Raw genomic sequence first — 27,013 nt, forward strand, 5'->3', positions numbered from 1 at the left:
AAGTGGCGAAATGTTGCACAAGCCCAAGGATCTTTCAGAGGACAAGAAAGAACGCAGAAACTCCGCTGGAATTGTCTTAGTATGCGTAAGCATACTCCCAAATTTAAGTTGGCGCACTCACAAATTTGAAGTCGGCCCACCCCCCAATTTCAGTTGGGGAACCCCTGCTATGAATTTCCCCGTGCATTTTCTAAGGAGCCCTATGTATCTATGGGTATCATTTTTTCTTTCTCTATTGTTTTGTTTAAATTCTTCCTTATCGCTTATAAAGCTACCAATCGCCTATGTATTCACTAGTATAATGATGGAATGTCTTGTACTTTCATATTACGCCTTTTTGTGCAGGTACATTGCATTGCACTTATCGCATGATGGGATTGGGGTACTCGCCAAAGACTGCTTCGGCATTAAAATGTATAGCCCCGCCTATGAGTCTTGCTGGAGCCTTATTCTTTCATGAATGTAGACCTTTGAGCGATTTGTTCGTCAACCACCAGCATTTGTGTCTCGAGGAAAACTTGAAGTTCTGGCAGCAATAGCCAATCAGCGTCTGTATTTCGAACATTCGGATTCGGTTCATTCGGATTCGGATATTCGTTTCCCCGTGCAGCCCTCAGAACACTGGATGACACTTCGACCTGCAGCCGCGGACTGCTTACTGTCGCGAAGCCTGTACTGCACTCGTATCTCCCACAAGGTGCACCGTAATTTCTCTTCGTTGTTTGTGATTTGCTATCAGTTTCACAGTAAGACGCAATCTTTACGGGCATGTATAATCGCGCAATAATTTTTTGCGAGCCCTGCAATATTTAACGTTCTTGTCAGAACCGCAGGGGCAATCAGGGTCTCATATTGAGTTCCCAGAATATGCACAAATACGACTTCTTATTTTTTTATGCGTCCGGGCTTGCATCGCTACTGTGGAAAGCCATGATTTTTTTTGCTTTCTTGATTGTGACCGCGCTGTGTCATTTTAAACATCTTTCTACGCCCTAACAGTGGATGCAGAGGGATGCTACTTATACTCATTGTCCTACAGACAAACCTCCTGAGCGGAGACTGAGGCCAGTGCTATAGTAAGATACAACATTAAAAAACAGCAGTCGGCAACCAAAGCACATGGACCGCACGGGGTTGTGTTGCTCCGCCAACCGATCACAGAAGCAAAAATCGTCGTCATGCGACTTTTTCAAAATGGCATCGTACTTGATAGCTCCGGAGCGTCTGTTGTTCTTGAAGAGTCGTTTCATCAGCAGACGCTATGAACTGGGCAGCAGACATGGGGAAAGTGCATGGAGTCTGAGCATTAGCCTCTTTAAAAGGCCGCGGTGCAGTTCATTTCACTGCCGAGTCCGTTTTATCACTCATGAAACTTCACTCCGAACTGCAGTGAAACTTTACAGTATTGTCACGTGTGCGCTCGATTTTCTTTCCTTGCCTGTCCCTTCCTCGCGTAGTCACCAAAAGTTAATATTCACCTACAAGCCCAACATATACAGGCGCGACCGAGATAAGAAAAGAGGGGGCGGTGTCATGATAGGAATTAAAAATAATATCGCATCTTTTGTTGTTCAAACCCGTACTAACCTCGAAATCATTTGGGTAGCCTGCTTTGTATCAACCGTGAAGGTACTGCTCGGTAACTGTTACCGCGCGCCGGATTCTAATTTTTTCTTCGTACCTGCATTGCATGACAGTATTAATGAGGCAATTGGTCTGTACCAGGCAGATGTAATATACCTATTCGGAGATTTCAATCTTCCTTTAATCGACTGGGTTAATCTATCCTATTCGTGTCATATGTGCACAAGCTTTATTTCCTTAACATTAGATTTGAACCTATTTCAAGTAGTTAATCAACCGACTCGTAATTCCTATCTTTTAGATCTCATTTTAACAACAGCTCCAGAAACTGTCACACATATAACTTACTTAAATGGATTCAGTGATCACCAGCTACTCCAGGTGACCATCGATATTCCGTGCGCGTCCACCGGTTTCACAACAAAGCAAATTAGAGACTACAATAAAGGTAATTATGATATCATCAATTTAGAACTAGACAACTTTTTTGTTGATGTTTGGGAGCCATCCTTCTACAGCAGATCTGTCAACGAAAATTGGGTTCTGTTCAGAGATAAGTTGTCGGCATTGATTGAAAAGCATGTTCCTCTTGTTACTATAACTAACGATAATTCCAACCCATGGTTTACTAAAACTCTTCACAGAATGAGAAACAAGAAAAAACGCCTATATGAAAATGCAAAGCGCGTACAAACAACATTGCCGTGGGATAAATACAAAAGCTATCTAAAAGCGTACTGCACAGCTTTATTGGTCGCCAAGAATAAAAATTTTTCAGAAGACTTACCGGGAATTCTTACAAGCAATCCAAGAAAATTCTGGAATATCGTTAACCCTGGTAATAAGTGCAGTAATATTTCATTGCAGGATAAAAACAACACGCCAATTCCTGACAGTCAATGTCCGACAGCATTCAAATCATTTTTTTTTAGATCTGTCTTTACAAGAGAAGACAGTTGTAACATACCTTTTGTTCCCGATTTTGATTTCCAGTACATGGCCCCCATCACTATCACTTTAAAAGGCGTAGTCGATCTTATAGATAACCTTAAAATGTCTTCATCCTGTGGTATAGATGGTGTAAATTCTAAAATACTAAAAAACACAATACTAGTATCAAGCAAAATTCTGCTACACCTATTTAACCAATTGCTTACAGCTGGTATGCCTCCTACAGACTGGAAGATAGCAAAAGTAGTTCTTGTCTTTAAGAAAGGTAACAAGAGTTCTAGTGATAATTACCGTCCCATAACACTAACATGCATTTGCTGCAAAATGTTGGAACACATTATCGCATCCAATATATATTCTCATCTCAAATGTAATAACTTTTTTTACCCGAAACAGCATGGTTTCCGAAAAGGATTTTCTTGCGAAACACAACTACTAGACTTCACGTCAGACTTACACTTTGATATGAACAGTAATAAACAAATTGACTGCATCTTTTTGGATTTCTCGAAAGCATTCGATCGTGTAGCCCATAGTCGCCTGATATCAAAGCTCTCAGCAATTAAACTCGACTCACTAACCCTATCATGGATTCGTAATTTTCTTACTAATCGCGAACAGTTCACTGTTGTTGCTAACTTTTCCTCTGGCCTCTCTGACGTCAGCTCTGGTGTACCTCAAGGCAGCGTACTTGGGCCTCTTCTCTTTTTAATTTACATTAACGACTTACCGAACAATATATCATCTTCTGTACGATTATTTGCTGATGACTGCATTGTATACCGTTCGATTAACTGTCCCTCTGACGACGTGGCACTCCAAAATTATCTTGCACATATCGGTGATTGGTGTGCTACGTGGCTCATGTCCCTAAACGTGTCGAAGTGCAAAGTGCTTTCATTTTCTCGAAAAACTGTTAACTCTCACTTTTCTTATTATCTGGATTCTAACATAGTTGACCACGCCACAGAATATAAGTACTTAGGACTGCTCCTTACACGCAATCTTTCATGGACTAAACACATCACCTCTATTTCAGCTAACGCCTCCAGATCATTAGCATTTCTGCGCCGGAACTTAAGAAGTGCGCCTTCACCACTACGAAAACTAGCTTACGTAACTATTGTACGGCCACAAATTGAGTACGCCTCTTGTATATGGTCTCCTCATCAAAATGACCTCATCGAACTCCTGGACAGCATCCAGAATAGAGCGAGCCGTTTCATTTCTAAAAATTATAGTAACCAGTCAAGTGTAACCCAAATATAAATCCATCTTTTGTTGCAACCACTAACTACTCGCCGTGATATTTCCCTTCTATTATTATTTCATAGATTTGTTCACACAGTTGGCCTAACCTTACCAAACCTGAAAGAAGCATCGTCGACGTCACAACGACTGAACAATCAGTTCAGCTACACCCAAATTTATGGCAACGCACACGCTTTTAATTTTTCAGCTTTGCCCCGTGCGGTCCGTTTATGGAACGCGCTACCAGATACCATTGCATGCCAATCTAAACACACTGCATTTCGCAATCTTCTAACCGACAAATATGCCGTTTCAACCGTCTAAACACGTCATGTCTTTTGTAATTTTCTTGCATTTTTTCTACAAGTTAAAGAATTTCAGTGCTCCTAAATTTTTACAATACTTACTACTGTATAACATGCAAAAACGTTTACAATGTTATTATGCTGTTATGTTGTTGTTTACCATTTATTGTTATTGCTCTACATATTGTATTTGCTAATTATTACTTTTCCATGTTCTGTGCGCACTCCTTTCATTATGCTGATGTTTATTTCTTTCCCGATTCCATACTAATATGTTACCGTATTTCCCCCCTTACACTATGCCTTCTCGAAGGCCTGTAAGGTACATTTAAATAAATAAATAAATAAAAACCCTTCTTGACAATAACTAGCTGCAGCGAAGCAAGACAGTACTTTCGATCTCCTTGCAGTTCCTTACTTTTCACCCTAAAGCCATGTCACTTCGTATTGATCGTGCGGGTTGAATCAGCTGTTCGGAAATATTTTCTTAACAATAAGTACTATTGATTGAGGTCTTAATGTAAATTCAGTTGTACCCATGCACTCACCGCATCGTAAAATCCGTACCGGTAAGGTTAGTCTGTACGCGTTTCATTGTAATTTTTCATGGTGTGACAGAACCACTGAAGAACCGCTGTCGGATTGCTGGCGTGCTTTCGGAACTGGCCGCTAGCGTTGCCGACGTCCTTTTGAGATAGCGCAACTGTCAAGCACTATCCAAAGGCACGTAACCTTTAGCTCGATTTCATGATTTCTGGACGCTGTGCAACGGTGAACGCTGTCATTGCGCGCTGGCTTGGTTGCTGAGCCCGAGTATGGGTGCAATCCCAGCCGCAGCGGCCCTGTTTCAATGGAGACTAAACGCAAGACGCCTCTATACTGTGTGACTTCAGTGCACGTCAAAGAACCCCGGATGGCAGAAATTATTCCAGAGCGCTCCACCGAACAGTCTCTCCTAACCAATGTGTCGTTTTCGCCACTTATCCAATGTCACCAAGAAGTCACGAGCTGTGTTTGATTATTTGAGGGCGCTATGCATTTTATGCCTAAATAAACTATCTTTGTACAGCCTTGAGCAGAATCATCCTAATACCGCTGTAATCATCTTAATTGCGGAGGTCAAATGTGTGCTGCACTCTTTAAGTACAGAGCAAGAAATTGGTTTCCGTAACAATGAACAATAAATGGTGGAGAATTTGTTTCTAATGTTTTAAGCGAATGTCTGATTCTTCACCAGCCAAACATTGCTTTAGAGTAAGCTCACACATGTTGTTACTGCAACTGGCAGTGCAGCTAAGCTGTGCACTGTGTGTCTCGTAGCCCATGCGCAGCTTCCAGAGATTAAACACCACTTATCATACATGCCATACTAACAGTAAGCGCAGACGTTCCTAGAAGCAGCGAATATCAAAGGCCTAGCATCATTGATTAGCAAATACCATGAGCATAGTATTGCATACATAATTGTATTGTTGCACAATGAAAGCTCAAGGTGCATGTGATAAGACATTTGCGAAGTTCTTGAGTCCAAGATCAATGCTTTGTTGAGCTGCACTGGATGCTTGGGTGGTACAAACAGGCAATATCTAATTCATCAGATATCAAAAGGTATTTATCCAGAGTACCATTATATACCAGTCCACAACGCAATGTTGCTCGGTCAACTTTTCACCGTGTTTCATGTTAACTTAGCGTTGATTCAAGACATCATTGACACACATACTTGTAGAAGGACTTTGTGTTTATTTTTCCATTCAAACAACATGAGGCGTTGGACTCAAGTGAAGAGACCGAAAATCCAGGGGCTTCAGTGTGACGAATAAGCACGTATTAAACTAGCACAACATAACCTATTAACAGATGTATATACATGCGTTATATTGACAGTAAAACAGTCACATCTGTCTACCACTGGCAGGTGTTAACTTGATCATTCATCGTTGGAGCCAATTCGGAGGGTTCACGAGGAGATACAGAACATTAATGAATGAAGGAATTAATGTTTTTTACAGAAAAAAAATACAAAGAATCTCTGTCAAACAGGCTGACAAAAAGGCATGAATGACTGACTAATTGTCACTCCCCTTCCCCGACCACTTCCCAGTGCACAAAACACTCAAACACACAGGGTAAGCATGGTACACAAAGTGGATACATGCACAAAAAAGCAAAGCACATGAAATACGTAACAGAAATATTGCCTGAGAACTATGGTGGACTATTGCCCAAGGGGCAGACTGCGGACAAACTATTGTGGATGTACTTATCCATAGAAAATGCAAGTTCATGTCGAGACAACACATGAAGTTAGAGCACATCTTGCCTTGCCATGAAAGGGGAAATCCTGACTGAATGTAATCGACTTGCTGCCTACTGTCAATGTTCGCTGTTAAGAGAGGAGGAAACATAAGTGTCAAAAATATGTCCCTTCTCACTATACATCATTCCACTGTATGGGGATGGAACACATTAGAGACTGGTCCTACGGCGAGTGCACTGATATTTACTCTGCGGTTGAGCAGAGAAAATACATTCGTTGACGTTGACTCACTTCTACGTATTGATTAAAGTACTGACTTCAGTCTTTCACACACTGGCTGGAGACCGACACTGCATAAGCAGTGCTTTTTGCCGTCCTCCTGAATGCAGTGTTCCGCTTTTATTGAGGAGGCACTCAATCATCCAGCTCCTTGGCCTGCGGTGTGTGACACTTATAAAATTATGATGATGTGGAAGCTATTCACCGCGTGCCCACCAAAGGTGATCGAACGCCACCGATCATAAAGCGATTCTCTCGCGTAAAACAAAGGCAAAGTGGCAAAAAAAAGCTAAGCAATTAAGAGACGCTACATGTGCGTTTCTGTGCCAACTTGACACCTCGCAATAAGCATTTGCTCTGGCTGGTACGTACCCCCGCTGAGAAGGCTACCAATTCACGTGGCACAGAGACGGAAAGATCGTGGTTCATAGAGTAAGCAGGGAAGCAGCATTGCTTATCAGAAAAGAATCTGACCTTGAAAAAAATTTGGCTCATCATCACATCATCATATGATCATCATCTCAAAGCTTGCAACCTGTAGCAAATGAAAAGGCTGGCAGAAACTAGGTTTTCGAGCAATGCATAAGAATCGTCCTTATGTTGTAATGCGGATAAATATGGATAACGAACGCAACTCGCATGTATACCACAGTGTTGAACAATTCAGAAAAACTGTAGCATATCCTTTTCGTGAACAGAGCAACAAATTCTCGATATTCTGTCTGAATACAAGGAATACAAGGATAAAGCTGATTATATTAGTGTTCTTCTGAGAACCTTAGACTACAACTTTGATGTTCTGTAAGTTTACAGAGACGTGGTTCACATTGCCACGACGCTGTATTACTACATGGCTATTCCAATGTATCACTTCGCAGAAAAAATCGTAAAGAAGGAGGTACATCACTTTACTTTCGTAATGGTATAGCATATACTGTTCTCTACGGCACACGTTGAGTATGAAGTTTTGGTTGTTAAATCAAATGGTATAATTGTAGTTTTAATTTGCAAAGGTTACTGTTATTTATAAAAAAGGAGATCGTAATGATCTGGGAAATTACAGGCCGGTATCCATTCTACCCGTGTTTTCAAAAGTGTTCGAAAAAATTTTGTGTCCAAGGATGACACACTTCATTGAAAAACATAACTTGTTAACACCACATCAATACGGTTTCCGTAAGAACAAATCAGTCGAGTTAGCATTACTAGAACAGAAAGAATATATACTAACAGAGTTTGAGAACAGAGCAATTGTTGTTGGTATTTTCGTAGATTTTTCAAAAGCATTTGATTTAGTTGACCATAATATTTTGCTGGAGAAATTACAGAATTATGGGATACGAGGACAGTCACTATCTCTTATAAAATCCTACCTTTCCAACAGAGCCGAAGTTGTTAAAATAGACACTTTTACTTCAAAAGCCAGGACTGTCCATAGCGGAGTGCCCCAGGGAAGTATTTTAGGCCCTATACTTTTTAATATTTATATTAACGATATCGTCAACATAAACCCTCAGGCAAGATTTATCATCTATGCAGATGACACCAGTATTTTTTTCGCTGGTAATGACATCCATACTCTAATTAAACAATGTAACAGTACAATGAAATCCTTAGAGGAATGGTCGAAACTAAATCTAATGAAGGTAAATGAGAGCAAAACGAAAGCAGTTATATTTAAGCCGGAACATAAACATATACCTCTGCATCAAGATATTAAATTAAACTCGCGCAGTATTGAAATAGTCGAGAATTTCAAATGTCTGGGTGTCGTCTTTTCCGCGAACATGTCTTGGGATAGTCATGTCAAAAATGTTGTAATCAAACTGAGCCAAATAACAGGTGTAATAGGCCGATTAAGGTACATTCTTCCTGCGCGCATTAAACTCTTGCTATATAATGCCCTTTTTTATTCACAGTTGAACTATTGTCAGTTAGTGTGGGGAAACACGACATCCAACAATCTAGAGCATATTCACTTAGTACAGAAAAAATATCTCCGACATACATATAATGCTCCCTACACTGCATCGACAATAACTTTCTTCATGAACACTGGGGTAATTCCAGCGTATAATCTGTACAAATATCCATTAAGTCGTGTCTACAAGGCAGAAGTCTATAAGAATATTTTTAATCTGCATAAACTCGCCCAATTGCAAACTAGACCACCACATTATAGCACAAGACACTTTGAAGACTGGACAGTACCGACACCACGGTCAAACTATGGGAAACAGTGTCTGAGGTATACATTACACACACTCCTAAACTATTACAATTCGGTTGGTTTCAATCTCTTCTCTTCGTCTCTCAATGAGCTCCGGCTGATGTATGTGATTAATTTGTAATACTTCTATGACCATTATATGTGTATTTTTCCTTGATGATCTTCGTGACTTCTTGAGTTATGTATATGATGTGCAATAATATGTATGTACGGTATACATGCGTATATTTGAATGAAAGAATCTGATGCTGCTTCTGTCCAAATGAGGGATGGGGGACTTGTCAAGCTGTTCAATGGACAGCTTTTTTTCCTCCACCTCTCCATCTGTATCTTACAAGATCTGTACCTTACAAGATGGAAATAAACTTTCATTTCAATTTACAGGCCTCTCTCCGGAAAGATCAGCAACTTTTTGTCGTATATAGGGGATACACTCCAGTGCATTGCTAACACTAACAATTCGCTCGTTGTACTCGGTGATTTTAACATTGACATGAAGTCAGGTAGTGTGGCGTCTAGAGACTTATCTGATATTTTGTCAAGTTATAATTGTGAGAATGTAATTACGGCACCGACAAGAATAACTGAGTATAGTGAAACTAGTATTGAATTGTGTTTTACGGATTGTCTATGCCCTGATGTTATTTCTGGTGTACTGGCTTCTCATCTCAGTGACCATCTTCCATTTTTTCCTATCCTACCTATTCATAAATATGGGTTAAATATTTCAACACACCAGCCTCGTTACAGAAAATAAAATCAGGAAACATTGAGCCACTTTACGAATTAACCCTTCAATTGGACTGGTCTGAAGTATACAAGGAAACAAACCCCAGCCTTTGTAACGATATATTCCTGAAAGAAATTTTTGCGATATACGAAATTGCTTTTCCGCTGACTCGTCGTACTAAACAAAAAAGGCCGGAAAAGCTCTGGATAACTACGGAACTATGCAAAAAAATTGTTCACAAAAACAAACTTTTCTCAAAGTTTTTACAAAGAGATTTAAACATATTTCATACTTTCAAAATAACGAGAAATAAACTAAGGTCTGATTTGAAGAAAGCTAAGCAAGAATAGCAAGAAGTATAGCAAGACGTTTTTTGAGGAACATATCGCGGAGCACATATAGAAAGTTTTTAATATACTGCGTTCGAAAACCTATCCATCAATACCAAACGAGATCAAGATTGACGGAACGGTTTACAGCGGTGCCTCTTTGTCAAATAAATTTAATGATTACTTTCTAACTGTATGTGCTAATAACAATATCACCTCAACCGGTCCAGACCCTACTCACTATCTACTTAATTGTTCGGCAAGTTCACTCTATCTCGAGCCGGTGACGCCATATGAGATACAGAAGTACGTGTCGGCAACTAAAGAATAATTCTTCCACTGGAACTGACGATATTAAACCGGAAGCAGTCAAAACTACACCGTCCTGATGCACATATGTACCCTAATGTTAGAAAAAGGGATATTTCCGCAGCAATTAAAAACGGCAAGGGTGTGTTATTCACAAAGGCGGGAGTCATGATGATCTTAATAATTACCGCCCAATCTCAGTTTTATCTGTTTTTCCAAAATTGCAGAAATTGTTATCAAGAGCCGATTAACATCTTACTTCACTAAAACATCAGAAATAATAATTGATCAGTATGGTTTCCAGAAAGGAAAATGCACTGAAATGGCACTTATCAAAATAAAAGATATATACAACCGTAACTTTTACAAAGGAATTGAGCAACCTTGTAGTGAGACAAAACATCGGGAACAGTGTCATGTCACACACTGGCAAAGCCAGCATTCATTATATGCTACTGAAAAGAACTTGAATAACGGGTCCCTAAGCACTTTCGTACCTGCACAAACAGCTGAATCAATGGGCACATTCACTGACTCTGTAACTGGGCGTCCATGCTAGCAGCAACGAGTGTCGCTTGTCCAGCATCCATGGGACAATGTAGTTAGCTACTGAAAATTATATCCACAACAAAAAATTTACAAGCAGATGCGTGAGAACAGAAGCTGGAGAAGGAAGTCTGTATAAGCATTGTACGCAATGCATGGATAAAAAGTTGATTTACGTGCATTACTGAAAAATCTACAATGCATCTTCAAAGACACTTCAAATTCATTTGGATTGTTTCGTTTTCCAAAATACAGGTCTTAACGGTAGTCTTCAACTTATATATACAAGGAAAAAAGCACTATGCATTCGACAAACAGCCATCATGTGCTCCAAGCCTTGCTTGTGCTTTATGAAACGCCTGGAAACAGTGGGGCTTTATAAAGGAGAAAATTGGTACAAACATGAGTGACAAATTATTCACACATGACCATTGCCTGGTTCACAAGAGAACCACCTGATGTTGAATATTATGGCGCAAGGGCGCCTTTGCTGAGAGAGTCCTATTCCACAAGGAGGGGTTAAAGACCCATTTTCGAAGCATTTCATCCCAGAGAACAGGACAGGCCGCCATTGGAATCTGAACCTGGCAACGTTTAACGCTATATAGTTATGTAGTGAGGCAAGTCTAGCAATGCTATTGACAGAATTACAGGGCAGTAAATGGGGTATAAGAGGGCTCGGTGAAGTTAGGAGGACAAAAGAAGCATATAGAGTGCTAAAAAGCGGGCACATCCTGTACTTCGGGCGCTTAGCGGAGAGACCAGAAGTAGAATTCGGATCCCTGATTAATAAGGATATAGCTAATATAGATAACCATACAGGAATTCTATAGCATTAACGAGAGGGTGGCAGGTCTTGTTGTGAAACTTATTAAGGTAACAAATTGAAGGTCGTACAGGTCTACGCCCCTACATCCCGTCATGATGACCAGGAAGCCGAAAGCTTCTATGAAAACGTGGAATCGGCGATGCGTAAAATCAAAACAAAATACACTAAACTGATGGGCGACTTCAATGCCAGGATAGGCAAGAAGCAGGCTGGAGACAAGTCAGTGGGCGAATATGGCAAAGGTTCTAGGAATAGCAGGGGAGAGTTTTAGTAGAGTTTGCAGAACAGAATAATATGCGGATAATGAATACCTTTTTCCGCAAGCGGGCCAGCCGAAAGCGGACGTGGAGGAGGCCGAATGGTGAGACTAGAAATGAAATAGACTTTATACTCTGCGCTGACCCTGGCATCATACAAAATCTGGACGTGCTCGGCAAGGTACGCTGCAGTGACCATAGGATGGTAAGAACACGAATTAGCCTAGACTTGAGGAGGGAACGAAAAAAACTGGTACATAAAAAGCTGATCAATGATTAGCGGGAAGAGGGAAAATAAAGGGATTCCTGATCAAGCTACAGAACAGGTATTCGGCTTTAACTCAGGAAGATAACCTTAGTGTTGAAGATAGGAACGACAATCTTATGGGCATAATTAAGGAGCGTGCAATAGAAGTCGGTGGTAACTCCATTAGACAGGATGCCAGTAAGCTATCGCAGGAGACGAGAGATCTGATAAAGAAACGCCAATGTATGAAAGCCTCTAGCCCTACGGCTAAAATAGAACTGGCAGAACTTTCGAAGTCAATCAAGAAGCGTAAGACAGCTAACATAAGGAAGTATAATATGGATAGAATTCAACATGCTCTCAGGAACGGAGGAAGCCTAAAAGCAGTGAATAAGAAACTAGGAATAGGCAAGAATCAGATGTATCCGTTAAGAGACAAAGCCGGCAATATCATTACTAATATGGATGAGATCGTTCAAGTGGCTGAGGAGTTCAATAGAGATTTATGCAGTACCAGTGGCACACACGAAGATAATGGCAGAGCGAAAAGTCTAGATGATAGATGAATTTGAAATACCACAAGTAACGCCGGAAGAAGTAAAGAAAGCCTTGGGAGCTATGCAAAGTGGGAAGGCAGCCGGGGAGGTTCAGGTAACAGCAGATTTGTTGAAGGATGGTGGGCAGATTGTTCTAAAAACTGGCCACCATGTACACGCAATGCCTCATGACTTCGAGCGTACCAGAATCTTGGAAGAACGCTAACATAATCCTAATTCATAAGAAAGGGGACGCCAAAGACTTGAAAAATTAGACCGATCAGCTTACCGTCCGTTGCCTACAAAGTATTTGCTAAGGTAATCGCAAATAGAATCAGGAACACCTTATACTTCTGTCAACCAAAGGACCAGGCATGATTCCGTAAAGCCACTCAACAATAGACCATATTCACACTATCAATCAGGTGATGCAGAAATCTGCGGAATATAACCAACCCTTATATATAGCTTTCAGTGATTACGAGAAAGCGTTTGATTCAGTCGAAACCTCAGCAGTCATGGAGGCATTACGGAATCAGGGTGTAGAGGAGCCGTATGCAAAAATACTGAAAGATATCTATAGTGGCTCCACAGCCACCGTAGTCCTCCATAAAGAAAGCGACAAACTCACAACAAAGACAGGCATCACACAGGGGGATACAATATCTCGAATGCTATTCACAGCGTGTTTACAGGAAGTATTCAGAGACCTGGGTTGGAAAGAATTTGGGATAAGACTTAACGGAGAATACCTTAGTAACTTGCGATTCGTTGATGATATTGCCTTGGTTAGTAACTCAAGGGACCAATTGCAATGCATGCTCACTGAGCTGCAAAAGCAAAGCAGTAGGGTGGGTCTAAAAACTAATCTGCAGAAAACTAAAACAATGTTTAACAGTCTCGGAAGAGAACTACAGTTTACGATAGGTAGCGAGGCACTGGAAGTGGTAAGGGAATACATCTGCTTAGGAGAGGTAGTGACCGCGGATCCGGATCATAAGACTGAAATAATCAGAAGAATAAGAATGGGCTAGGGTGCGTTTGGCAGGCATCCTCATATCATTAACAGCAGGTTGCCATTATCCCTCAAGAGAAAAGTGCATAACACCTTTGTCTTACGAGTACTCAGGTATGGTGCACAAACCTGGAGGCTTACGAAAAGGGTTCTACTTAAATTGAGGACGACGCAACGAGATATGGAAAGAAGAATGATGGGTGTAACGTTAAGGAATAAGAAAAGAAAAGATTGGGTGAGGAACAAATGCGAGTTAATGACAGTTAATGACAATTAAAGAAAAACAAATGGGCATGGGCAGGACATGTAATGAGGAGGGAAGATAACCGGTGGCCATTAAGGGTTACGGGCTGGATTCCAAGGGAAGGGAAGCGTAGCAGGGGGCGGCAGAAAGTTATGTGGGCGGATGAGATTAAGAAGTTTGCAGGGACAACATGGCCACAATTAGTGCATGATCGGGGTAGTTGGAGAAGTATGGGAGAGGTCTTTGCCCTGCAGTGGGCGTAACCAGGCTAATGATGATGATTATGACCCCAGAGAAGCCGAACACGAGGCCAGGGGAAAGCTAGTAGCCATTGCATCACCGAAGCGTACCCAGTGGCAATGGGGATAGAATTCCACACATCCCGTATGTGAGGTGGATGCCTAACCTACTAGGCCAGGGCTGTGGTAACAGGAGAACCTGCTAACACTTTCTAATGTTCTGAGTGAAAGAATGCTTTGGACAATTCAGTGACAAGTAACCTGAGTACGAGTAATCTACCCTTTCAAATACTTTCACATGTAAATGGGACCTGGATGGATCAAAAAGATAATATACATGCATTAGTAAAAAAAGTCCATAGACAATACATCTCGTATGGCACTTCCCAATCATTTGGAATGCTTTCTTACAAAAAACAGTACTTAACAGCAATCTTAAACTACTTTATACATGGAAGAAAGAACTTCACATTCAACAGTCATGTTCAGACACTCATGTTCAAACACTCATGTTCAGGCTACCCACTGACTGGCTCACACGAGAAACTACGGAGCACTTTGTGGCCTTTCAAGTGAAAACATGTTTTGGACATTTCAGTGACAAGTAACGTGAGTACGAGTAATGTACCCTTTTGCATACATTTGCATTACATGTTACAATTTCTGGAAAAAAACATTTTTGGCTCATTTTTTATACTGCGCTTTGAACTTTATAAAAAAGATAAATCTGTACAATTACATTCTACAACAGTTTTCTAGCTCAAGAAGACATGTAGATCCATAAAGCATTAATAAAAAACACAGGAAAAAACTATTTTGTACGTAGTCCTTGAGCCAGTTTTGCAGGCAATGGTTCCGCCTGGCTCTGTCTTGTGGATATGACTGACGTTGAGTTGACTTACTCAACCCGAACACAGTGAGGGCCTCGGTAACGAGCTCTCTGGTTCCAGAGAAAATCGCAATAGCCAAGTCTACCTAAATAATGCATAAGATTGCACATCAATGAATATAGGCTCACTGTGTCCTCCAACAGTTACATCACTCACAGGACTGAAGTGTCCCCGAAGGGGTGCTACTGATGGCACAGTGTGCATCTACAGAGACGAATGTGGGCCAACGCTGTCAGGACAACATTGTGAATCAAGTTTGTGCCTTCATGAGTCTCCAACGTGGTTTGTGTTGCACAACTAGGCTCAGGAGGTGCCATCAGTGGAGCCCTGATGGCCATGTCTTATATTGCCTTGCAGGTCGAGGAGGAAATGAAGTAGGACCTTGTGTATGCGAAGAAACTTCTTACACTTGCCAGCATGTTGGGTCTCGATCAGGGCAAGTTAAAGGAGATGTGGTGTTTGATCCCCAATGCTAGCTGGCAACCACCAGTGATAATGGGTGCAAGACATCCCTTGGCCTGGTGCTTGGTTTCTCTGGAGTGAGATGCTTGGAAAATGAGTTCTTGAGCCCCCCCCCCTCCTTGCGTAAAGAAACAGGGCTACAATAGGCTTTGCCACTCAAGGCGCATTTCAGTCACTTTAGGGTCGATGGCCCATTGAGGCGTCGAGTGGAGGTGGCACATACGATGGTTTTAGGCAGGACAAACTGTCAGCCATGACTAGATGCACTACTTGACGGCAGTGAACTGTACCCTGGTCTACGTTGATTCAATGCGAGCTATAAGTAAGTTTGGGAAGCACTGCTTCAATTCGCTAAAGATATGTGATCCACATCTTCTAGTTGACCTCTTGTGGCACGACAACTGCTCTTGCGAGGTCGTTGATTTACTTATGTGCTCAGAGACCTTCAGTTCTGCAACCCCTAACATTAACAGCGTTAACCCATAACATCCGAGGAGCTCTACCCAGCTTTCGTGTGGAGAATCAGCCGTAGCTGGGGTGAGCTTTGGGCGATTCTCAATTTACGGAATTTCTCGCGATCAATCAGCTTTTATTGTCTTAGCTTTATAACGACTATCTCCAGTTTGAGTGTTATTATATAGTGATCACTGCCAACATCAATGTTGGTATTGTCCCAAATCGACTTCGCAATACCCTTGACAAAAGTTAAGTCGCGAGTAGAGTCCCTACACGAGGAGTTACCACATCTAGCTGAATGTTAGGGGCATCTGATAAGAGTTAGACTGAGGCCCGAAGCGTGCATCTACAGCCTCTCACCCTTGTTGTGAAGAATGGGTATCCCCACGCTTGATGATGTGCAACGAAGTCCCCCGTTCTACAAGCAGAGGACGCTCCCTAGCAAGTTTTGAAGCACTGTCTGAAATCTTTAGGACTGCTGTGCAAATTGAGGAGAAATATGCTGCTGCTATTGCCTACGTAACTGTTGGGAACAATCTCAACCGCAATAAATTCAACATTAGTGTGTACCGTGTGGCGCTCATGTCAGACAACAGGAATTTTTCTGTTTATCAGAATAGTGACACCCCTGCCTCTATCTCCTCGAAAAAGACTCCACCTTGTAGCCCGCGAAGGAAAGATAGATCGTCAGTGTTTCTTGAAGCATAACTGTGTGTGGTTTCTCTGCCTCCGATTTATTTACCTGCAAGAGGGCAGCCTTTTTAGGTCTAGTTCCACTGCAGTTCCATTGCGAAATTCTGAAATTTCTATTAGCTGGCACCTTTCTGATTATTTCGACATATCTTATTCAGTTGATAGTTACTGAGAGACCTGCCCTGCATTGGTAGCGTTATGGGAGAGATTTTCTCCATCACGGGAACTACTGTCTCATGGAGATGCCTTTCAATCTTCTGCATCCTGATTCTCGATTCCCCCATGCTACATTCGATACCACTAAGTGGGTCGTTGATTTGTCTAATGCTACTGGTAATGGCAGAGAGAGCCTCCTTAATCTCAGACTTCGCCTTGGTTTGCGACTGGTGCGACTGATCGAGGCCCTCTTTTTGGGAGCCGGACACTCTTGGGGCCCGCCTTCTAGCGTTACCACCTACATAGACTTCGGAACCTCATTAACCTACGGCCGGTCTCACGAGGCGGACTTGTTACGAGTGATTTGTCTGCGGACCTCACCTAGCTCTAGTTTAAGCCTATTGACTGCCGCCCTTTAGCTGCTATTATCCTTTTCTAACGATACACTTCTACCTCTGTGTGGACTGCGAATCTCACTTTGCCACAGCTGGGCCGCGCCCTTCTCTTTGTCTTTCACCGTGTGAGCTCTAGAGTCAATGCCTCCACCAGACGAGAAGCGCAACTGCGGCCCCCTGGAGAGGGAGCGGCTCCTGCTTCTGCTTGACCCTAGTTGTCTTGATGACGCACGTTGCCGGGAGCGGGAGCGGCTGCACGAGCGAGAACGCTCCCTAGAAGTGGAGTGACCGCTCGCCACCGGAGGCTCCTCTTCAGCCACCTGCGTCTTCGTGCGCTTTTCTCTCGCGCGCTCCTGGCGTATCACGCGTGCAACGTATGGAATTAAGTGCCGCTTTTTGCACACCTTGTCAGTCGTTTTGTGCAAGTCACCGCACCACCTGCATTTCGGCTCACACACATGACATTCACATGGGTTATGGGAACCGCAGACCCTACATTCCTTATTTCCAGGCGCCGGGCAGACGTTCGCTCGATCACCAATCCTGTAACAGCTGTAGCATAGATCAACTTTTGTGTGATATAGAAAACAGCGCACCAAGATAGGTCCATATCTCACAAAGTTTGGAACAATCTCCGTCGAAGACGGTGATAATTTATCCAGCATCCTTGATTCTCTTGGCGCCGAGCGCTAGCGGGTTGCGGTCGTTCAAACAGTTTCTCTCAAGGGCTGCCTGCCCATGGGTAATCTCCACATTTCTTATAACCCTCTAGCAAGTATCGCTAGGAGCAGTTTCATAGGCGTTGACCTCCTAGGCTTTGCCAGTCACGGTAATAAACTTGATGTGCACACATCTTTGCGTTTTCTCTGAAGGGGGTGCTCGCCACCAAGATGTTTTGAACAACGATTGCAAAAATTGCATCATCCATCGCTTGTTCCAGACTTAGGCCTGCCGTCTCGGCGATTGCTTTGCTCACTGAAGTGGTACATATTCTCTTCAAGTTCAAGCCGCTTCTGCGGCGCAGCCTAATTTTTATAAGCTCATTGGGTATGGGAGGCATGTGAGAAGCGTTTACTATACGATTCATATTGTTAAAAAACGCGCAACGTGCGCTCACCTGCCCCGCGCGAGCGTGGCCTCGTTGCTTAGAGACCGGGTTAGGGGGGGAGAGCCGGCCAGCCTTTTTCGCTCTTCTGCCGGAGACCACCTACCCGCCCTATGAGGCCGCGCTTCCAGTGCGCCGAACATTATGATTAGCCTCAGGTGGTATTGGTAAGAGTATTCAGTGAAAGGAAAATAGTTGTACCAGATACGAGATTCTCTACACATCGGAAGAAATGGGGTCTTAGGCGGAAGGTAATGCAGACGGGGAGGACTGTGTGAAGGATATGTGTCCTAGGTTCACGGCTAGATTGCGTAGAGCACGAGAAGGATGAACTAGCTGAACAGGCTGGGAACCTAGAAAAATTAACAAAAACGTGAGCAGAAGCAGATGATGTTGGCAGAACAAAAGCGAGCACAAGCAGAAGGGAAGTTGAAGGCTGCCATTCCGAGATGCAGTGGTCGATTCTTCGATGAGAGCATCGTGAACACGGACAGATCTTAAGCGGAAAATGGACAAATAAGGCAAGAAATATGTCGATCCCACGCACTTTGGGCATCGATGTAAGCGAAGTTTTGTATGCTCTTTGCTTTGATTGCCGATAATTAGCGGTGATGTTGGCGGCAAATATCTCATCTCTTCAGCCTTTAGTACAACACGAGAGTGATGAGCTGATGTCAAACGTTACCTTGCGTGCACCACTGCTACGTTTCTGCGTAGTCGACAGAACACACAGGCAGACGTGTTAACTTGATGCGTTGTTGTGCGTCGCTGTTCAGAATCTCTGATAGGGTTGAGCATTATCATTGCCTCGCATGGCACATCCCATCATGGCATTAATGTTAATATTTATTTAAATTATGAGGCTGTCGACCATCCAAATAATTATTATAATTGTATGTATACATTGTCTACATACGTCCGCGGTCCGCACAACGTTTTGCTGAGTAGCAAAGACACTCCTCCGTCGCTTCTTTCGGGCTCGGGTGTCCTCAGCGCTGAGTGCACACCATTGGAACCATTTTGCTTCCGCATGTTTACATGCTCCTTCCGCATACGTGGGTAGCACGCTGAAGAGAGGCCAGCTCCAAGCGCTCTCTGAAGGTTAGGGGCGATTGTAATGTGTCCACTATCACAGCCCAACACCGCCACTTTTATCGCATAGGAAAGGAAGCAGTGCATGAGCCATACGTGCAAACCGAGAAACGCTGCCGCGATGGCACTGGCCAGGATGAATAGGGTGCCTCAGTGTCAGCGCGACCTCCCGCCTTCCAGGGGTGTGACACCCTTTGACGAGACCCGTCACGCACCACCGCCATATTGGGCCGGATCGGTTGAAGCCGCCGTACATGTGGTGCTGTTTCCTTGCCTGGTGTTTAATTTCCGAAGTGTAGGAAGTGTTGGCTCAGTTTACTTTGCTGGCTCACGACGAAAGATGAAAACTGCGCTAGAGTGTTTTAGTTAAAAATATTCCGTCATGCCCGTTTGCTGCACAGCTCTGTGCACTAGCTAAACGCAAAAACACCTATGACTAACCATTATGAAAATGGCCATTGCCTTTATCTTGTCTTCATCTTTTCTTCTTCTACCCTGTGTGATCTTCATGATTCGTTGTCTTTAAGGTGACCTCCGGGATGCCAACTATCTTGGGATCACATATTTATTCACCCTTATGTATACCTCGAGAAAGAAACTTTTATTGTGCTTGGGGGATGTGTCCTTTATGTTTACGGCAGGATGTTAAATGGATGTGCACTGTGTGTTACCTGTGTGTACATTTGAGCGCACATGTAGGTAATACGGAGGGCACAAACAACTGACTGTTCACGTAGGCAGATCAATCTGCACTCTGTGAAAGCCGTTGATACATTCAGCGGAGTCAATGTAAGGGCCGCATCTTGACTTATACTTTTACGTTTCCCAAGAAAACAACCCTTATTATAATTCTTGTAGGATGTGTCCTTTGTGCTTACGGCAGCGTGCTACCTACGTGTGCACTTGTGCACAGGTACGTACATAGAGCGTGCAAAATGAGCATCTGTTGCACATAGTAATTTAGATCTTTACTGCGTGTCAGTCACTGGTAGATTCAAGGAACCGGCACCGCCTGCCCCCTCACACTCGAGACATGCTGCCCGGCACTTCTGGCTATATTTTGCGAAAAATTGAGCAATCTGTAAAATTGGATAGCGTAGCCCTTTATGTGATGCATTTCCGGCATATATGAAGTATCTATAACTTTTTCTACCTCCTATTCCCAAGTAGCAAGTCAGATGCATAAGCCTGCAGTATTTATACCTTAAATGCTAGAATTTCGTGAACATCTTGCAAATAGGCTATCAAATGCAGTTGACTGAATGCTTAATATCGGTTCTTGTAGTAGTCGTATTTCTTGTTGATCGCAAGACATTGCTTTGATTCATACTCCGTTTAGCCTGGCGTTCGTGAAATAGTTGACTTCTTTAATTTATATATCTAGCTTATGCAAAAATGTCGGCTCCAGGACTTTTGTCACTAGAGATGCGTGCGACTTTGTGGTGTGCTTGCTTGCCAAGAGAAAGACTTCGATCTTGCTGCCAAAACAGCGCTGTAAGCACAGCCACGTTATTGGTAGAATGTGTTTCGCGTCCCTTCTATGCGGTAGCATCATTGTGTGCTTTGAAATAGAGTTATCGAAATGGCATTCCAAATTTAACCATTTGCTCTAGGCGAGAGTTTGATGGCACATAAACTAAGGCTGCTGCATTCGTCAGTAGGAATACACATAAAACACAAGAACAAATGAAGCGTCTCCTTTAAATAAATCTAACAAACAGCAATGTGATAGGTGCTGTGCAACACAAGTTTATTTTGTTTGGCAACATAAAAAATCTGAAAAGCAACACGTTACGTATAGTGCAACTGAATGTTAATTCATTTGGCAAACAGGCAGACAAATGATGGTTTCACAATGTAGGCATAATGTCATTGACCCCAAGAACAAACAAGGTTCTTTCAAATAATCACAGAACACTAGGCGAGATCGATAACAGTTGACTAAATGCTTTTTGAACACAACAATGCATCATGTAAAATAGATTAAACGCAGATTTTATTTTTGAGAATGAAGAACGGGAGGCACACTTGGGGGAAAAGCTGTCACACCAACTTGACGAAACGCCCAGGTCCATTACACAGCAGCAGGACTCACAAACGTATAACATATTTAGCACGAAAGCAAGAAAAAACGAATACGGAAAAAGGTATTTCTAGCAGCAGAGTTGAATTTCTATACGAAAATCTGTCACCCAGTAAGTGACTTGCATCGAACAATAACACACATCTTGAAAAAAAAGGTCTTTATGAATTAGAAAAATGAAAACAGACATTGCAGCATCATGAAATTGCATATCAAAATTCAGTACTACGAAAATAAAAGTGTACAACACATTTAGCACAATGTATTTGGCAGTAGAATGAGAGAAGCCAGTTGTGTAACTCGCTTTTTCTTGGATCAGTTATGTGTTTATACTAGACGATTACTGTTGCTATATTATGTGCTAAGAACTGGAGCATGCAGTTATATCGAAATCATGGAACTTTCTATGCATTGGGAGGTGTTACATTTCGTATTGGAGCAGGACTCTGATGTAGCAAGTGGACCTACTTGCATTTCGTGCTAGGTGTCCATCACTGGACTTCATCATTAGCAAGCGCACTGACACACTTGAGACGCGAATTAGAAGAAATGATAATAGAATAGATAGAAGCTCAGCAATATTTTCTTTTCCCTGCATGTGTATCATTTGTACTTCCGTTAAATTAAGGGAAGCTTTCACTGGTAAGTAACTGTGCTTTACCTATCCAAATACATTTAAAACACAGGAACCACAGCCTGAACTGCATTATGAAGAGTTGGTAGGGTCATCCCCTTAGGCAACTGCTCATATGCATATGCAATAGGCTTTACAATAACAGAATTAGCTGAAATTTACATTTGTTGTTGAACAGAGGACATTGAGGCCAAAATACGAGAAAAGAATAGGCCCTACAACGCATTCTAGAACGACAAAACGTCATCAGACTGAGAGGTCTACTACGAAACTAGGAGATCAGTGGAGAAAGCCGTTGCCGAAAAGAGGTTGGCCCACAAGGCCGAGGTGAATGAGAGACTGGGTATGCAGGGAAGTGAAGGGTATTTCTTCTACGTTCTCAAACGTCTACATCACCGAACACAGGACATTGAGCCGTTCCACTGAATCATAGAAGAAAACGGTCAACTAAATCTTGATAATAAGATCCCTGCAGCAGCACTTTCAAGAGAAAGTTTACAGCCGGAATTAAATACAAGAGACAATTCGGCTATTTTTCACATGTCAGGGAAAGTGGAAGTATTCAAAGAGTCATTAAATATAGATGTCGAAAAACCGTGGAGTTTCTGTACTCGCCCATCCTCCAATCTACTCCCGCCCCTGTCCCGCTCATCGGCGCAAAAGAGGACACTGAGGCACTCAAGAAATCCCGCAAGGCAGTAGTATCTGATGACATTGTGACAGAAATCGCGAAAGCCAGGAACTGGAACACCACTACTTGGCTTGCCAGGTTTTTGAAGGGCATTGTTGAAGAGACAAATATGCCCGCCAACTGGCAGCAAAGCACAACAGCGCCTATATGGAACTGGCAGGGCAATCCAGCTGATTACACCAACTACAGGTCAGCCCGCCTCCTCTCACCCACTATAAAAGTATTTGAATGTGTCTGGTTGGCTTCGGGGAAGGCTGCAGAACGACCGACGCAATTCACGCCGCAGGACTGCTGCTTGAGAAGCACAGCGAGATGCAGAAGTATCTCCATATTGCATTCTGTGACCACAAGAAAGCGTTAAACCGAACTATTCGTAAGCTGGCCTGGCACATTACCCCCAGCATAAGGGACCCGCGAAGAGCATAGCCTTGCTTCAGATTCTCTACCATCCGTAACACCAGTACTTAAATTAGTGTGCCGCCGGAGAGTGCAAGCAACTGGGAATCTCGGTCGGGGAGCACCAAGGATCTAGCCTCCCGCCGTAGCTCTTCGTACTTTTCACATATGCCATCATGCACCCTCTCCAATGAAATATGTGCACAGATGCCAGCTGTGTGAGTGTTATGGTCCACCCCACCCCTACATTCATGAACAAGTGTTGTGCAGTGGCTCATTCCTTTGCACCTGGCTCCCAACTGCAAACCGCTGCAGAAGAAGGGATTCAATACTGAATCAGAGAGCTCAGCAGCACAGTTCTCGTTACAATATGTTGAGAAGATGACAAGGAGGCTGCTTGACAACATAACCAAAAATTGGAGACACACATATGACTGCTTACGTGTGGCAATGCGAAATCATTATAGCACATTTGGTTAAATATTTTTATTTTATACACCCATAATGGGGGGGGGCACTTCCCCCCCCATTGGTTGCGTTGTCACATGCCCAATGAAGCATGCACTATGGCACACCTTTAGTCAGCCACAACCGTTTAGCCGCCGTGACGTTGCGGAAGCGTGCTTCTCTCTCACCCTGGAGGCCCGAGTCTGATCCCGCTCACACCGAAATATGCCAAATCTTATTTTCAAAGCCATTAATTAACTTTGTTTACAGGAACCTCCCTGAGAAATTTGATGGCAATCCGATCGCTTTTTGACGTTTCCTTACTCTTTGCACCGTCGGCCATTTCGGGTACCATGGCTCGGTCACGCCGCCGACACCAGATATTCGTGTAATGGGGCATATTGTGCTTTCAAATTAAAAATTAACATGTAGAGTAAACCCAGTTTCAAGCGTTTAACTCGTGTCACCGTAAGCTGCGTAAATATGCAGCAGGCTCCCTACAAAGGGCGCCTACAAGGCATGGGCATTTTAAGTAGACAGGCACAGCGCATACTTCAAACACCTACGATTGTGTCTGCATGGTATTTCAGTGCTACTCAGCAAAAACAGCTGAACTTTCAAACCAAACGCCACGCGCCCGCTTTCTCAAGAAAGCGCCGCTCCGAGCCAGAGTTGAAGTAACACGCCCAAGCACCGTGCCATAAAACGCAGTTTTATTGACGTCGCTCACCATGTGTAAAGTAATCACGTCGACCGTAACGTTTGTTCACATGCGGTGCGGTGAAAAAAGACTCTAAGGTGGAAATACGACGAGTTGCACACGCGGACATGTAAGTCACACTATTCTCTTACACATAAACAAGTAATATTCCTTACCACAGATTATCTTCTAGCCTATAAAGTCTTATGATGTAGCATACTACGGAGTTCAGTCACTCGCCTAATAACGCGCGAAGTCCGGGCGTCGCGGCATACGCTCACCTCCCCCCCCCCAGTGATCGCTCACGTGTGGTAGAAACTTTCGTTGACACGCTGGAGGCGGCTTGGGTAGGCGGCGACGGGGACGCGGCGACAGCCGCTTGGTTGGTGGCTCATGATTCCGACGCCAGAACTGCGGGAGCACCAGACTCCCGAGCGCACAGGAACTGCAAGGTCTCAGGACCCGGCCAGGCACGGGACACCAGCAGGACCTCGGTTCGGTGGCTCGCGACCCATCGTGAGACTGCCCAGCGGCACAACCGGGTAGCCCTCTCGGGGCTCCTTCCACGAACCTCGCTCGGCGCTCGTTCGATCGGCCCTCCTGGCTGCCGCTGCCCGTTCGCTCGTGTCTTCCTCCTCGTTTTCTTTTTTTCGCCACCAACCCTCGTGCTCTGTTTTTTTCCCGCGTCGTACCGCATGTGTAGTTGCCATCGTCGTCGTCTTTCACCACACTACCCCTCACATAAGAAAGTTGTTTCGCTTTAAACAACTTTCCCATGCAGAAGAGGCTTGAAGCAGGAGGTCTTGTTGCACCGACACATAGCACATAAACAGTTCGCAGGTTGCACACAGTTGACATACTATTAATAAAGAAGACCACGACCTTGTATATAAACACTAACAGAAGATATGTACACACATATAAACATGGATAACTAAGGCACTCTGCTTAAGTTGTCGGCTCCAATATTATCACTGCCTTTGATGTATTCGACAGTGAATTCATCTTCCATAATAAGTAAATTCCGGCGCAATACTCTATTGTTCACATGCTTGCCGGAGTTAATGCATGAAAGTGCTTCATGGTCGGTTTGTAGCAACAAGTGCTTGCCATAAAGATAAACATGAAACTTTTGGATGGCCCAGACAAGAGCGAGGCCTTCTCGTTCTATGGTAGAGTAGTGTGCTTCTGTGGGCAGCAGTTTCCTGCTTGCGTATGCAACCGGGTGCAAAACACCACCGTGACATCGCAGAAGGACAGCTCCGAGGCTTGTCGATGACGCATCTGTACGTAGGACAAACGGCTGTTCTAAATCTAGAGATCGTAGAATGGGCTGCTCAGAAAGTAACCGTCGTAGTTCGTCGAAGGCTTCCTGGTGACGCCGCGCCCAGACCAGTTTATTGGGCGCACGCTTGCGCGTCAGTCCTGCGAGGGGCACTGATCCCTTGGAACAATTTGGCACGAAGTCTCGATAGTATCTGTAAGGCAAAAAATGGCAGGACTTGTTTTAGTAGTTCGTTCCTTAACGGTTTCAATTTTCTCAACGGTCTCTATCTGTGGGCGTAGGGCACCGTCGCCTACAATACGCCCTAAATATTTCATGGAGGTGAAGCCAACATCACATTTGGGGGGCTTGATAGTCAGACAGGCGTTTTTGACTTGATGGAAGAAATGCCGAAGGGTGTGAACATGTTGTTCCCACGTTTCGGTGGCAGTTAAGACGTCGTCGAAGTAGTGGTAGGCCCAGGCAGCCCTCTCAGGACTCCTTCCACGAACCTCGCTCTGCCGACGTTCGATCGGCCCTCCTGGCTGCCGCTGCCCATTCGCTCCTCTCTTCCTCTTCCTTCTTTTTCCGCAACCAACCCTCGTGCTCTCGTTATTTCTTCCGCGTCGTGCCACGTGTGCAGTTGCCATCGTCGTCGTCTTTCACCACACCATGACATGTTACAGCGGTAAACTGTCCAATGAGAAACGCCCAATGCCCAATGCGAAATACGCACTGGTGCAGCTGGAAGTGCGTCGCACCGCAAGAATGTAACACAAGTGAAAGAAAAGCAAAGTGCGGCTCGTCAGAAGAACCCGACGCAATCCCCCGGCTCTTGTATGGGAGAAGGACAGAAACGAACGTCGCAACTCGAGGCATAGGAAGAGGGCGTCTGTTGGCAGTCGCGCTCACCTCCAGGAAGTATGGTAACAGGGCCATTATTTATTTTGCTTCTCGAATGATAAACCAATATTTAAAACTATTTCGGTAAAAGAATTCCTAGATGGCGCTTTGGAAATTGTAGTGCATTACAAAAATGTTGAGTGGAGCCTGATAAAGCTCCACTCCACTTTTTGAATATTGAAAGCCTTGGATGTGGGGACAAATTTTCACTGTATTGTAAACCATGGATGAGACGTGCATAAATGAGAAAGAACCTGTAATTTCAATTTGCCGCAGTGCCTCAGTGGTTATGGCATTTGGCTACTGATCAGGAGTTTACCAATTTCAATCTTTCGCCATTGCAGCTGCATTCTTACGGGCGCAGACACAAAAATCAATCCGGAGACCATCACTGCAGAGTTTCTCAGAGCCTTTGTGTCGCATTGAGGCAATAAACTCGTATTTTGAGGACTTTATACAGCTAAAAAGCACAGTTTAGAAAAATTACTAGTTCTTGATTGTTCAT

This window comes from Dermacentor variabilis, chromosome 8, assembly GCF_050947875.1.
Source record: "Dermacentor variabilis isolate Ectoservices chromosome 8, ASM5094787v1, whole genome shotgun sequence".
Taxonomy (NCBI): domain Eukaryota; kingdom Metazoa; phylum Arthropoda; class Arachnida; order Ixodida; family Ixodidae; genus Dermacentor; species Dermacentor variabilis.